This window comes from Ambystoma mexicanum, unplaced genomic scaffold (assembly GCF_040938575.1).
Source record: "Ambystoma mexicanum isolate Mex_15411 unplaced genomic scaffold, UKY_AmexF1_1 Mex_scaf20, whole genome shotgun sequence".
Lineage (NCBI taxonomy): Eukaryota > Metazoa > Chordata > Amphibia > Caudata > Ambystomatidae > Ambystoma > Ambystoma mexicanum.
The window spans coordinates 2,386,708-2,399,837 of record NW_027182434.1 but is presented as its reverse complement, the minus strand read 5'-3'; the positions used below and the strand labels follow the sequence as shown (position 1 = coordinate 2,399,837).

Below are 13,130 nucleotides of genomic sequence, written 5' to 3'. Positions count from 1 at the left end.
TTTTTTCTTAAAGAGTCAGTTCTTGGCACCCATTCCCTACTTGACTCAGCCTAATCTTCAAGAATATTTGTCAAGAACTAAAAAAAATCCAGAAACGGTTTAACCTCCCCGTCGGGGAATTGAACCCCGGTCTCCCGCGTGACAGGCGGGGATACTGACCACTATACTAACGAGGAGACATGAGGGCATGAAATGAACAGCTGCTGATGTCTGCACAGCATCCAGCGACCACCTAGCTGGCCTAGGGGGGTCTCATTTTCCCCCGTCAAACGGCTTGCCCGATCTAAGGCTAATTTCTTTCTTTTTATCGGCACCAGGCTTAAAACTCAGTTTAAGGCGATAGTTCCGGGCTATGTTTGACTCCAGAGTTGAATCTGTCATCCCGCATTTCCTCAGCAAATCAAGCTACCCATCTCAAGTCTCATGAGCTGAGGACGGCAAAGTCCCTGTGGGCTTAGGACAGTCAAAGAAACCCCTGGGCTGCATGCTAAGCCCCTTTTCGGCTTCACTTTCCGAATCCTGCCCTAGCTTGCGATTAGTTTTTTTCTCACTTCTTGCCCCCATCTCCCACCTTGCCTCATGGTCTCCCCTCCTCTGCGCACCTGACAGTTTGCCTGCCCTTCCACTGCCTGTCTCCAGACTTTCCAAGGAGAAAAGGCAAAGCACTAAAGCGGGCCGGGCAACGGGTCAAGTTCCGCTTTCGGCGACTAGCAGGGAGGTAGCGTGGCCGAGCGGTCTAAGGCGCTGGATTAAGGCTCCAGTCTCTTCGGAGGCGTGGGTTCAAATCCCACCGCTGCCACTTTTCCTGGCCTTGCATTTTAAAGAAGAACGTAACGTTGACCTCTTCCTTCATTAGTGCCACCTCTGTCGCAATGAGCAAGCGGATGGTATGCCACACCCTGCAGGAAAAAGGTTTCGCTTCTGACGTCTTGCTTTTCTGGACATCCAGTCTCAAGTTTCCCATCTGGAACGGCGCTCCCTGCTGCTTTGTGAAGGCTTGCTGCAAGAGCCTTCGAAACCCAGGAGCTCTTGCGTTGAGCTGTGACGCGTCCTGGGAAGACCTCCCGTTGCAGCGGAATGAGCCCCACTTCCAGGGCGTGCTGGTAGCAAATTTCCCACAGCCCACAGGGAGCAAACGATCCCAGGTGTGATGTATCACCAGGAGAGGCTGAGATGAGAGTAGGGGTTCACGCGTGTGCCCGGACCGAGGTTAATGATGGGATTAGAGCTAGGGTTAGATGCAGGGAAAGAGTGAGAGTTATAATTAGGGATAAAGCTAACAGGTGATCATTACTCGTCATGTAACATGATACAAAGGGTCAGAAGAGGAACTGATTCAGGGTTACAATTTGGACTTCGCAGACAACAGGAGCACTAAATGGTGCTGAGGGGGACTCAATAAAGTGGACCGGCCGCCTAATGTAAGCAATTGTGCACAAATATTGTACGATGACTAGCGTTGCCGGTGCTTTTTTCTTAAAGAGTCAGTTCTTGGCACCCATTCCCTACTTGACTCAGCCTAATCTTCAAGAATATTTGTCAAGAACTAAAAAAAATCCAGAAACGGTTTAACCTCCCCGTCGGGGAATTGAACCCCGGTCTCCCGCGTGACAGGCGGGGATACTGACCACTATACTAACGAGGAGACGTGAGGGCATGAAATGAACAGCTGCTGATGTCTGCACAGCATCCAGCGACCACCTAGCTGGCCTAGGGGGGTCTCATTTTCCCCCGTCAAACGGCTTGCCCGATCTAAGGCTAATTTCTTTCTTTTTATCGGCACCAGGCTTAAAACTCAGTTTAAGGCGATAGTTCCGGGCTATGTTTGACTCCAGAGTTGAATCTGTCATCCCGCATTTCCTCAGCAAATCAAGCTACCCATCTCAAGTCTCATGAGCTGAGGACGGCAAAGTCCCTGTGGGCTTAGGACAGTCAAAGAAACCCCTGGGCTGCATGCTAAGCCCCTTTTCGGCTTCACTTTCCGAATCCTGCCCTAGCTTGCGATTAGTTTTTTTCTCACTTCTTGCCCCCATCTCCCACCTTGCCTCATGGTCTCCCCTCCTCTGCGCACCTGACAGTTTGCCTGCCCTTCCACTGCCTGTCTCCAGACTTTCCAAGGAGAAAAGGCAAAGCACTAAAGCGGGCCGGGCAACGGGTCAAGTTCCGCTTTCGGCGACTAGCAGGGAGGTAGCGTGGCCGAGCGGTCTAAGGCGCTGGATTAAGGCTCCAGTCTCTTCGGAGGCGTGGGTTCAAATCCCACCGCTGCCACTTTTCCTGGCCTTGCATTTTAAAGAAGAACGTAACGTTGACCTCTTCCTTCATTAGTGCCACCTCTGTCGCAATGAGCAAGCGGATGGTATGCCACACCCTGCAGGAAAAAGGTTTCGCTTCTGACGTCTTGCTTTTCTGGACATCCAGTCTCAAGTTTCCCATCTGGAACGGCGCTCCCTGCTGCTTTGTGAAGGCTTGCTGCAAGAGCCTTCGAAACCCAGGAGCTCTTGCGTTGAGCTGTGACGCGTCCTGGGAAGACCTCCCGTTGCAGCGGAATGAGCCCCACTTCCAGGGCGTGCTGGTAGCAAATTTCCCACAGCCCACAGGGAGCAAACGATCCCAGGTGTGATGTATCACCAGGAGAGGCTGAGATGAGAGTAGGGGTTCACGCGTGTGCCCGGACCGAGGTTAATGATGGGATTAGAGCTAGGGTTAGATGCAGGGAAAGAGTGAGAGTTATAATTAGGGATAAAGCTAACAGGTGATCATTACTCGTCATGTAACATGATACAAAGGGTCAGAAGAGGAACTGATTCAGGGTTACAATTTGGACTTCGCAGACAACAGGAGCACTAAATGGTGCTGAGGGGGACTCAATAAAGTGGACCGGCCGCCTAATGTAAGCAATTGTGCACAAATATTGTACGATGACTAGCGTTGCCGGTGCTTTTTTCTTAAAGAGTCAGTTCTTGGCACCCATTCCCTACTTGACTCAGCCTAATCTTCAAGAATATTTGTCAAGAACTAAAAAAAATCCAGAAACGGTTTAACCTCCCCGTCGGGGAATTGAACCCCGGTCTCCCGCGTGACAGGCGGGGATACTGACCACTATACTAACGAGGAGACGTGAGGGCATGAAATGAACAGCTGCTGATGTCTGCACAGCATCCAGCGACCACCTAGCTGGCCTAGGGGGGTCTCATTTTCCCCCGTCAAACGGCTTGCCCGATCTAAGGCTAATTTCTTTCTTTTTATCGGCACCAGGCTTAAAACTCAGTTTAAGGCGATAGTTCCGGGCTATGTTTGACTCCAGAGTTGAATCTGTCATCCCGCATTTCCTCAGCAAATCAAGCTACCTATCTCAAGTCTCATGAGCTGAGGACGGCAAAGTCCCTGTGGGCTTAGGACAGTCAAAGAAACCCCTGGGCTGCATGCTAAGCCCCTTTTCGGCTTCACTTTCCGAATCCTGCCCTAGCTTGCGATTAGTTTTTTTCTCACTTCTTGCCCCCATCTCCCACCTTGCCTCATGGTCTCCCCTCCTCTGCGCACCTGACAGTTTGCCTGCCCTTCCACTGCCTGTCTCCAGACTTTCCAAGGAGAAAAGGCAAAGCACTAAAGCGGGCCGGGCAACGGGTCAAGTTCCGCTTTCGGCGACTAGCAGGGAGGTAGCGTGGCCGAGCGGTCTAAGGCGCTGGATTAAGGCTCCAGTCTCTTCGGAGGCGTGGGTTCAAATCCCACCGCTGCCACTTTTCCTGGCCTTGCATTTTAAAGAAGAACGTAACGTTGACCTCTTCCTTCATTAGTGCCACCTCTGTCGCAATGAGCAAGCGGATGGTATGCCACACCCTGCAGGAAAAAGGTTTCGCTTCTGACGTCTTGCTTTTCTGGACATCCAGTCTCAAGTTTCCCATCTGGAACGGCGCTCCCTGCTGCTTTGTGAAGGCTTGCTGCAAGAGCCTTCGAAACCCAGGAGCTCTTGCGTTGAGCTGTGACGCGTCCTGGGAAGACCTCCCGTTGCAGCGGAATGAGCCCCACTTCCAGGGCGTGCTGGTAGCAAATTTCCCACAGCCCACAGGGAGCAAACGATCCCAGGTGTGATGTATCACCAGGAGAGGCTGAGATGAGAGTAGGGGTTCACGCGTGTGCCCGGACCGAGGTTAATGATGGGATTAGAGCTAGGGTTAGATGCAGGGAAAGAGTGAGAGTTATAATTAGGGATAAAGCTAACAGGTGATCATTACTCGTCATGTAACATGATACAAAGGGTCAGAAGAGGAACTGATTCAGGGTTACAATTTGGACTTCGCAGACAACAGGAGCACTAAATGGTGCTGAGGGGGACTCAATAAAGTGGACCGGCCGCCTAATGTAAGCAATTGTGCACAAATATTGTACGATGACTAGCGTTGCCGGTGCTTTTTTCTTAAAGAGTCAGTTCTTGGCACCCATTCCCTACTTGACTCAGCCTAATCTTCAAGAATATTTGTCAAGAACTAAAAAAAATCCAGAAACGGTTTAACCTCCCCGTCGGGGAATTGAACCCCGGTCTCCCGCGTGACAGGCGGGGATACTGACCACTATACTAACGAGGAGACGTGAGGGCATGAAATGAACAGCTGCTGATGTCTGCACAGCATCCAGCGACCACCTAGCTGGCCTAGGGGGGTCTCATTTTCCCCCGTCAAACGGCTTGCCCGATCTAAGGCTAATTTCTTTCTTTTTATCGGCACCAGGCTTAAAACTCAGTTTAAGGCGATAGTTCCGGGCTATGTTTGACTCCAGAGTTGAATCTGTCATCCCGCATTTCCTCAGCAAATCAAGCTACCCATCTCAAGTCTCATGAGCTGAGGACGGCAAAGTCCCTGTGGGCTTAGGACAGTCAAAGAAACCCCTGGGCTGCATGCTAAGCCCCTTTTCGGCTTCACTTTCCGAATCCTGCCCTAGCTTGCGATTAGTTTTTTTCTCACTTCTTGCCCCCATCTCCCACCTTGCCTCATGGTCTCCCCTCCTCTGCGCACCTGACAGTTTGCCTGCCCTTCCACTGCCTGTCTCCAGACTTTCCAAGGAGAAAAGGCAAAGCACTAAAGCGGGCCGGGCAACGGGTCAAGTTCCGCTTTCGGCGACTAGCAGGGAGGTAGCGTGGCCGAGCGGTCTAAGGCGCTGGATTAAGGCTCCAGTCTCTTCGGAGGCGTGGGTTCAAATCCCACCGCTGCCACTTTTCCTGGCCTTGCATTTTAAAGAAGAACGTAACGTTGACCTCTTCCTTCATTAGTGCCACCTCTGTCGCAATGAGCAAGCGGATGGTATGCCACACCCTGCAGGAAAAAGGTTTCGCTTCTGACGTCTTGCTTTTCTGGACATCCAGTCTCAAGTTTCCCATCTGGAACGGCGCTCCCTGCTGCTTTGTGAAGGCTTGCTGCAAGAGCCTTCGAAACCCAGGAGCTCTTGCGTTGAGCTGTGACGCGTCCTGGGAAGACCTCCCGTTGCAGCGGAATGAGCCCCACTTCCAGGGCGTGCTGGTAGCAAATTTCCCACAGCCCACAGGGAGCAAACGATCCCAGGTGTGATGTATCACCAGGAGAGGCTGAGATGAGAGTAGGGGTTCACGCGTGTGCCCGGACCGAGGTTAATGATGGGATTAGAGCTAGGGTTAGATGCAGGGAAAGAGTGAGAGTTATAATTAGGGATAAAGCTAACAGGTGATCATTACTCGTCATGTAACATGATACAAAGGGTCAGAAGAGGAACTGATTCAGGGTTACAATTTGGACTTCGCAGACAACAGGAGCACTAAATGGTGCTGAGGGGGACTCAATAAAGTGGACCGGCCGCCTAATGTAAGCAATTGTGCACAAATATTGTACGATGACTAGCGTTGCCGGTGCTTTTTTCTTAAAGAGTCAGTTCTTGGCACCCATTCCCTACTTGACTCAGCCTAATCTTCAAGAATATTTGTCAAGAACTAAAAAAAATCCAGAAACGGTTTAACCTCCCCGTCGGGGAATTGAACCCCGGTCTCCCGCGTGACAGGCGGGGATACTGACCACTATACTAACGAGGAGACGTGAGGGCATGAAATGAACAGCTGCTGATGTCTGCACAGCATCCAGCGACCACCTAGCTGGCCTAGGGGGGTCTCATTTTCCCCCGTCAAACGGCTTGCCCGATCTAAGGCTAATTTCTTTCTTTTTATCGGCACCAGGCTTAAAACTCAGTTTAAGGCGATAGTTCCGGGCTATGTTTGACTCCAGAGTTGAATCTGTCATCCCGCATTTCCTCAGCAAATCAAGCTACCCATCTCAAGTCTCATGAGCTGAGGACGGCAAAGTCCCTGTGGGCTTAGGACAGTCAAAGAAACCCCTGGGCTGCATGCTAAGCCCCTTTTCGGCTTCACTTTCCGAATCCTGCCTTGCTTGCGATTAGTTTTTTTCTCACTTCTTGCCCCCATCTCCCACCTTGCCTCATGGTCTCCCCTCCTCTGCGCACCTGACAGTTTGCCTGCCCTTCCACTGCCTGTCTCCAGACTTTCCAAGGAGAAAAGGCAAAGCACTAAAGCGGGCCGGGCAACGGGTCAAGTTCCGCTTTCGGCGACTAGCCGGGAGGTAGCGTGGCCGAGCGGTCTAAGGCGCTGGATTAAGGCTCCAGTCTCTTCGGAGGCGTGGGTTCAAATCCCACCGCTGCCACTTTTCCTGGCCTTGCATTTTAAAGAAGAACGTAACGTTGACCTCTTCCTTCATTAGTGCCACCTCTGTCGCAATGAGCAAGCGGATGGTATGCCACACCCTGCAGGAAAAAGGTTTCGCTTCTGACGTCTTGCTTTTCTGGACATCCAGTCTCAAGTTTCCCATCTGGAACGGCGCTCCCTGCTGCTTTGTGAAGGCTTGCTGCAAGAGCCTTCGAAACCCAGGAGCTCTTGCGTTGAGCTGTGACGCGTCCTGGGAAGACCTCCCGTTGCAGCGGAATGAGCCCCACTTCCAGGGCGTGCTGGTAGCAAATTTCCCACAGCCCACAGGGAGCAAACGATCCCAGGTGTGATGTATCACCAGGAGAGGCTGAGATGAGAGTAGGGGTTCACGCGTGTGCCCGGACCGAGGTTAATGATGGGATTAGAGCTAGGGTTAGATGCAGGGAAAGAGTGAGAGTTATAATTAGGGATAAAGCTAACAGGTGATCATTACTCGTCATGTAACATGATACAAAGGGTCAGAAGAGGAACTGATTCAGGGTTACAATTTGGACTTCGCAGACAACAGGAGCACTAAATGGTGCTGAGGGGGACTCAATAAAGTGGACCGGCCGCCTAATGTAAGCAATTGTGCACAAATATTGTACGATGACTAGCGTTGCCGGTGCTTTTTTCTTAAAGAGTCAGTTCTTGGCACCCATTCCCTACTTGACTCAGCCTAATCTTCAAGAATATTTGTCAAGAACTAAAAAAAATCCAGAAACGGTTTAACCTCCCCGTCGGGGAATTGAACCCCGGTCTCCCGCGTGACAGGCGGGGATACTGACCACTATACTAACGAGGAGACGTGAGGGCATGAAATGAACAGCTGCTGATGTCTGCACAGCATCCAGCGACCACCTAGCTGGCCTAGGGGGGTCTCATTTTCCCCCGTCAAACGGCTTGCCCGATCTAAGGCTAATTTCTTTCTTTTTATCGGCACCAGGCTTAAAACTCAGTTTAAGGCGATAGTTCCGGGCTATGTTTGACTCCAGAGTTGAATCTGTCATCCCGCATTTCCTCAGCAAATCAAGCTACCCATCTCAAGTCTCATGAACTGAGGACGGCAAAGTCCCTGTGGGCTTAGGACAGTCAAAGAAACCCCTGGGCTGCATGCTAAGCCCCTTTTCGGCTTCACTTTCCGAATCCTGCCCTAGCTTGCGATTAGTTTTTTTCTCACTTCTTGCCCCCATCTCCCACCTTGCCTCATGGTCTCCCCTCCTCTGCGCACCTGACAGTTTGCCTGCCCTTCCACTGCCTGTCTCCTGACTTTCCAAGGAGAAAAGGCAAAGCACTAAAGCTGGCCGGGCAACGGGTCAAGTTCCGCTTTCGGCGACTAGCAGGGAGGTAGCGTGGCCGAGCGGTCTAAGGCGCTGGATTAAGGCTCCAGTCTCTTCGGAGGCGTGGGTTCAAATCCCACCGCTGCCACTTTTCCTGGCCTTGCATTTTAAAGAAGAACGTAACGTTGACCTCTTCCTTCATTAGTGCCACCTCTGTCGCAATGAGCAAGCGGATGGTATGCCACACCCTGCAGGAAAAAGGTTTCGCTTCTGACGTCTTGCTTTTCTGGACATCCAGTCTCAAGTTTCCCATCTGGAACGGCGCTCCCTGCTGCTTTGTGAAGGCTTGCTGCAAGAGCCTTCGAAACCCAGGAGCTCTTGCGTTGAGCTGTGACGCGTCCTGGGAAGACCTCCCGTTGCAGCGGAATGAGCCCCACTTCCAGGGCGTGCTGGTAGCAAATTTCCCACAGCCCACAGGGAGCAAACGATCCCAGGTGTGATGTATCACCAGGAGAGGCTGAGATGAGAGTAGGGGTTCACGCGTGTGCCCGGACCGAGGTTAATGATGGGATTAGAGCTAGGGTTAGATGCAGGGAAAGAGTGAGAGTTATAATTAGGGATAAAGCTAACAGGTGATCATTACTCGTCATGTAACATGATACAAAGGGTCAGAAGAGGAACTGATTCAGGGTTACAATTTGGACTTCGCAGACAACAGGAGCACTAAATGGTGCTGAGGGGGACTCAATAAAGTGGACCGGCCGCCTAATGTAAGCAATTGTGCACAAATATTGTACGATGACTAGCGTTGCCGGTGCTTTTTTCTTAAAGAGTCAGTTCTTGGCACCCATTCCCTACTTGACTCAGCCTAATCTTCAAGAATATTTGTCAAGAACTAAAAAAAATCCAGAAAAGGTTTAACCTCCCCGTCGGGAATTGAACCCCGGTCTCCCGCGTGACAGGCGGGGATACTGACCACTATACTAACGAGGAGACGTGAGGGCATGAAATGAACAGCTGCTGATGTCTGCACAGCATCCAGCGACCACCTAGCTGGCCTAGGGGGGTCTCATTTTCCCCCGTCAAACGGCTTGCCCGATCTAAGGCTAATTTCTTTCTTTTTATCGGCACCAGGCTTAAAACTCAGTTTAAGGCGATAGTTCCGGGCTATGTTTGACTCCAGAGTTGAATCTGTCATCCCGCATTTCCTCAGCAAATCAAGCTACCCATCTCAAGTCTCATGAGCTGAGGACGGCAAAGTCCCTGTGGGCTTAGGACAGTCAAAGAAACCCCTGGGCTGCATGCTAAGCCCCTTTTCGGCTTCACTTTCCGAATCCTGCCCTAGCTTGCGATTAGTTTTTTTCTCACTTCTTGCCCCCATCTCCCACCTTGCCTCATGGTCTCCCCTCCTCTGCGCACCTGACAGTTTGCCTGCCCTTCCACTGCCTGTCTCCAGACTTTCCAAGGAGAAAAGGCAAAGCACTAAAGCGGGCCGGGCAACGGGTCAAGTTCCGCTTTCGGCGACTAGCAGGGAGGTAGCGTGGCCGAGCGGTCTAAGGCGCTGGATTAAGGCTCCAGTCTCTTCGGAGGCGTGGGTTCAAATCCCACCGCTGCCACTTTTCCTGGCCTTGCATTTTAAAGAAGAACGTAACGTTGACCTCTTCCTTCATTAGTGCCACCTCTGTCGCAATGAGCAAGCGGATGGTATGCCACACCCTGCAGGAAAAAGGTTTCGCTTCTGACGTCTTGCTTTTCTGGACATCCAGTCTCAAGTTTCCCATCTGGAACGGCGCTCCCTGCTGCTTTGTGAAGGCTTGCTGCAAGAGCCTTCGAAACCCAGGAGCTCTTGCGTTGAGCTGTGACGCGTCCTGGGAAGACCTCCCGTTGCAGCGGAATGAGCCCCACTTCCAGGGCGTGCTGGTAGCAAATTTCCCACAGCCCACAGGGAGCAAACGATCCCAGGTGTGATGTATCACCAGGAGAGGCTGAGATGAGAGTAGGGGTTCACGCGTGTGCCCGGACCGAGGTTAATGATGGGATTAGAGCTAGGGTTAGATGCAGGGAAAGAGTGAGAGTTATAATTAGGGATAAAGCTAACAGGTGATCATTACTCGTCATGTAACATGATACAAAGGGTCAGAAGAGGAACTGATTCAGGGTTACAATTTGGACTTCGCAGACAACAGGAGCACTAAATGGTGCTGAGGGGGACTCAATAAAGTGGACCGGCCGCCTAATGTAAGCAATTGTGCACAAATATTGTACGATGACTAGCGTTGCCGGTGCTTTTTTCTTAAAGAGTCAGTTCTTGGCACCCATTCCCTACTTGACTCAGCCTAATCTTCAAGAATATTTGTCAAGAACTAAAAAAAATCCAGAAACGGTTTAACCTCCCCGTCGGGGACGGTCTCCCGCGTGACAGGCGGGGATACTGACCACTATACTAACGAGGAGACGTGAGGGCATGAAATGAACAGCTGCTGATGTCTGCACAGCATCCAGCGACCACCTAGCTGGCCTAGGGGGGTCTCATTTTCCCCCGTCAAACGGCTTGCCCGATCTAAGGCTAATTTCTTTCTTTTTATCGGCACCAGGCTTAAAACTCAGTTTAAGGCGATAGTTCCGGGCTATGTTTGACTCCAGAGTTGAATCTGTCATCCCGCATTTCCTCAGCAAATCAAGCTACCCATCTCAAGTCTCATGAGCTGAGGACGGCAAAGTCCCTGTGGGCTTAGGACAGTCAAAGAAACCCCTGGGCTGCATGCTAAGCCCCTTTTCGGCTTCACTTTCCGAATCCTGCCCTAGCTTGCGATTAGTTTTTTTCTCACTTCTTGCCCCCATCTCCCACCTTGCCTCATGGTCTCCCCTCCTCTGCGCACCTGACAGTTTGCCTGCCCTTCCACTGCCTGTCTCCAGACTTTCCAAGGAGAAAAGGCAAAGCACTAAAGCGGGCCGGGCAACGGGTCAAGTTCCGCTTTCGGCGACTAGCAGGGAGGTAGCGTGGCCGAGCGGTCTAAGGCGCTGGATTAAGGCTCCAGTCTCTTCGGAGGCGTGGGTTCAAATCCCACCGCTGCCACTTTTCCTGGCCTTGCATTTTAAAGAAGAACGTAACGTTGACCTCTTCCTTCATTAGTGCCACCTCTGTCGCAATGAGCAAGCGGATGGTATGCCACACCCTGCAGGAAAAAGGTTTCGCTTCTGACGTCTTGCTTTTCTGGACATCCAGTCTCAAGTTTCCCATCTGGAACGGCGCTCCCTGCTGCTTTGTGAAGGCTTGCTGCAAGAGCCTTCGAAACCCAGGAGCTCTTGCGTTGAGCTGTGACGCGTCCTGGGAAGACCTCCCGTTGCAGCGGAATGAGCCCCACTTCCAGGGCGTGCTGGTAGCAAATTTCCCACAGCCCACAGGGAGCAAACGATCCCAGGTGTGATGTATCACCAGGAGAGGCTGAGATGAGAGTAGGGGTTCACGCGTGTGCCCGGACCGAGGTTAATGATGGGATTAGAGCTAGGGTTAGATGCAGGGAAAGAGTGAGAGTTATAATTAGGGATAAAGCTAACAGGTGATCATTACTCGTCATGTAACATGATACAAAGGGTCAGAAGAGGAACTGATTCAGGGTTACAATTTGGACTTCGCAGACAACAGGAGCACTAAATGGTGCTGAGGGGGACTCAATAAAGTGGACCGGCCGCCTAATGTAAGCAATTGTGCACAAATATTGTACGATGACTAGCGTTGCCGGTGCTTTTTTCTTAAAGAGTCAGTTCTTGGCACCCATTCCCTACTTGACTCAGCCTAATCTTCAAGAATATTTGTCAAGAACTAAAAAAAATCCAGAAACGGTTTAACCTCCCCGTCGGGGAATTGAACCCCGGTCTCCCGCGTGACAGGCGGGGATACTGACCACTATACTAACGAGGAGACGTGAGGGCATGAAATGAACAGCTGCTGATGTCTGCACAGCATCCAGCGACCACCTAGCTGGCCTAGGGGGGTCTCATTTTCCCCCGTCAAACGGCTTGCCCGATCTAAGGCTAATTTCTTTCTTTTTATCGGCACCAGGCTTAAAACTCAGTTTAAGGCGATAGTTCCGGGCTATGTTTGACTCCAGAGTTGAATCTGTCATCCCGCATTTCCTCAGCAAATCAAGCTACCCATCTCAAGTCTCATGAGCTGAGGACGGCAAAGTCCCTGTGGGCTTAGGACAGTCAAAGAAACCCCTGGGCTGCATGCTAAGCCCCTTTTCGGCTTCACTTTCCGAATCCTGCCCTAGCTTGCGATTAGTTTTTTTCTCACTTCTTGCCCCCATCTCCCACCTTGCCTCATGGTCTCCCCTCCTCTGCGCACCTGACAGTTTGCCTGCCCTTCCACTGCCTGTCTCCAGACTTTCCAAGGAGAAAAGGCAAAGCACTAAAGCGGGCCGGGCAACGGGTCAAGTTCCGCTTTCGGCGACTAGCAGGGAGGTAGCGTGGCCGAGCGGTCTAAGGCGCTGGATTAAGGCTCCAGTCTCTTCGGAGGCGTGGGTTCAAATCCCACCGCTGCCACTTTTCCTGGCCTTGCATTTTAAAGAAGAACGTAACGTTGACCTCTTCCTTCATTAGTGCCACCTCTGTCGCAATGAGCAAGCGGATGGTATGCCACACCCTGCAGGAAAAAGGTTTCGCTTCTGACGTCTTGCTTTTCTGGACATCCAGTCTCAAGTTTCCCATCTGGAACGGCGCTCCCTGCTGCTTTGTGAAGGCTTGCTGCAAGAGCCTTCGAAACCCAGGAGCTCTTGCGTTGAGCTGTGACGCGTCCTGGGAAGACCTCCCGTTGCAGCGGAATGAGCCCCACTTCCAGGGCGTGCTGGTAGCAAATTTCCCACAGCCCACAGGGAGCAAACGATCCCAGGTGTGATGTATCACCAGGAGAGGCTGAGATGAGAGTAGGGGTTCACGCGTGTGCCCGGACCGAGGTTAATGATGGGATTAGAGCTAGGGTTAGATGCAGGGAAAGAGTGAGAGTTATAATTAGGGATAAAGCTAACAGGTGATCATTACTCGTCATGTAACATGATACAAAGGGTCAGAAGAGGAACTGATTCAGGGTTACAATTTGGACTTCGCAGACAACAGGAGCACTAAATGGTGCTGAG

At 51.6% G+C, this 13,130-nt stretch overlaps 16 non-coding genes across 16 annotated transcripts; 9 read left to right on the top strand and 7 right to left on the bottom strand.

Annotated features, from left to right (window-relative positions):
• Window positions 1-104: 104 nt before the first annotated feature.
• On the bottom strand, window positions 105-176 carry TRNAD-GUC (transfer RNA aspartic acid (anticodon GUC)). The gene has a single exon. It is a non-coding gene; the product is annotated as a tRNA-Asp (tRNA).
• Window positions 177-717: 541 nt separating this feature from the next.
• On the top strand, window positions 718-799 carry TRNAL-AAG (transfer RNA leucine (anticodon AAG)). The gene has a single exon. It is a non-coding gene; the product is annotated as a tRNA-Leu (tRNA).
• Window positions 800-1,573: 774 nt separating this feature from the next.
• On the bottom strand, window positions 1,574-1,645 carry TRNAD-GUC (transfer RNA aspartic acid (anticodon GUC)). The gene has a single exon. It is a non-coding gene; the product is annotated as a tRNA-Asp (tRNA).
• A 541-nt stretch (window positions 1,646-2,186) lies between these two features.
• Window positions 2,187-2,268, top strand: TRNAL-AAG (transfer RNA leucine (anticodon AAG)). Its single transcript has one exon. It is a non-coding gene; the product is annotated as a tRNA-Leu (tRNA).
• A 774-nt stretch (window positions 2,269-3,042) lies between these two features.
• On the bottom strand, window positions 3,043-3,114 carry TRNAD-GUC (transfer RNA aspartic acid (anticodon GUC)). The gene has a single exon. It is a non-coding gene; the product is annotated as a tRNA-Asp (tRNA).
• A 541-nt stretch (window positions 3,115-3,655) lies between these two features.
• On the top strand, window positions 3,656-3,737 carry TRNAL-AAG (transfer RNA leucine (anticodon AAG)). The gene has a single exon. It is a non-coding gene; the product is annotated as a tRNA-Leu (tRNA).
• Window positions 3,738-4,511: 774 nt separating this feature from the next.
• Window positions 4,512-4,583, bottom strand: TRNAD-GUC (transfer RNA aspartic acid (anticodon GUC)). The gene has a single exon. It is a non-coding gene; the product is annotated as a tRNA-Asp (tRNA).
• A 541-nt stretch (window positions 4,584-5,124) lies between these two features.
• Window positions 5,125-5,206, top strand: TRNAL-AAG (transfer RNA leucine (anticodon AAG)). The gene has a single exon. It is a non-coding gene; the product is annotated as a tRNA-Leu (tRNA).
• A 774-nt stretch (window positions 5,207-5,980) lies between these two features.
• TRNAD-GUC (transfer RNA aspartic acid (anticodon GUC)) lies at window positions 5,981-6,052 on the bottom strand. Its single transcript has one exon. It is a non-coding gene; the product is annotated as a tRNA-Asp (tRNA).
• Window positions 6,053-6,592: 540 nt separating this feature from the next.
• TRNAL-AAG (transfer RNA leucine (anticodon AAG)) lies at window positions 6,593-6,674 on the top strand. Its single transcript has one exon. It is a non-coding gene; the product is annotated as a tRNA-Leu (tRNA).
• A 774-nt stretch (window positions 6,675-7,448) lies between these two features.
• TRNAD-GUC (transfer RNA aspartic acid (anticodon GUC)) lies at window positions 7,449-7,520 on the bottom strand. The gene has a single exon. It is a non-coding gene; the product is annotated as a tRNA-Asp (tRNA).
• Window positions 7,521-8,061: 541 nt separating this feature from the next.
• On the top strand, window positions 8,062-8,143 carry TRNAL-AAG (transfer RNA leucine (anticodon AAG)). The gene has a single exon. It is a non-coding gene; the product is annotated as a tRNA-Leu (tRNA).
• Window positions 8,144-9,529: 1,386 nt separating this feature from the next.
• TRNAL-AAG (transfer RNA leucine (anticodon AAG)) lies at window positions 9,530-9,611 on the top strand. The gene has a single exon. It is a non-coding gene; the product is annotated as a tRNA-Leu (tRNA).
• Window positions 9,612-10,989: 1,378 nt separating this feature from the next.
• Window positions 10,990-11,071, top strand: TRNAL-AAG (transfer RNA leucine (anticodon AAG)). Its single transcript has one exon. It is a non-coding gene; the product is annotated as a tRNA-Leu (tRNA).
• A 774-nt stretch (window positions 11,072-11,845) lies between these two features.
• On the bottom strand, window positions 11,846-11,917 carry TRNAD-GUC (transfer RNA aspartic acid (anticodon GUC)). Its single transcript has one exon. It is a non-coding gene; the product is annotated as a tRNA-Asp (tRNA).
• A 541-nt stretch (window positions 11,918-12,458) lies between these two features.
• On the top strand, window positions 12,459-12,540 carry TRNAL-AAG (transfer RNA leucine (anticodon AAG)). The gene has a single exon. It is a non-coding gene; the product is annotated as a tRNA-Leu (tRNA).
• The last annotated feature ends 590 nt before the right edge of the window (window positions 12,541-13,130 follow it).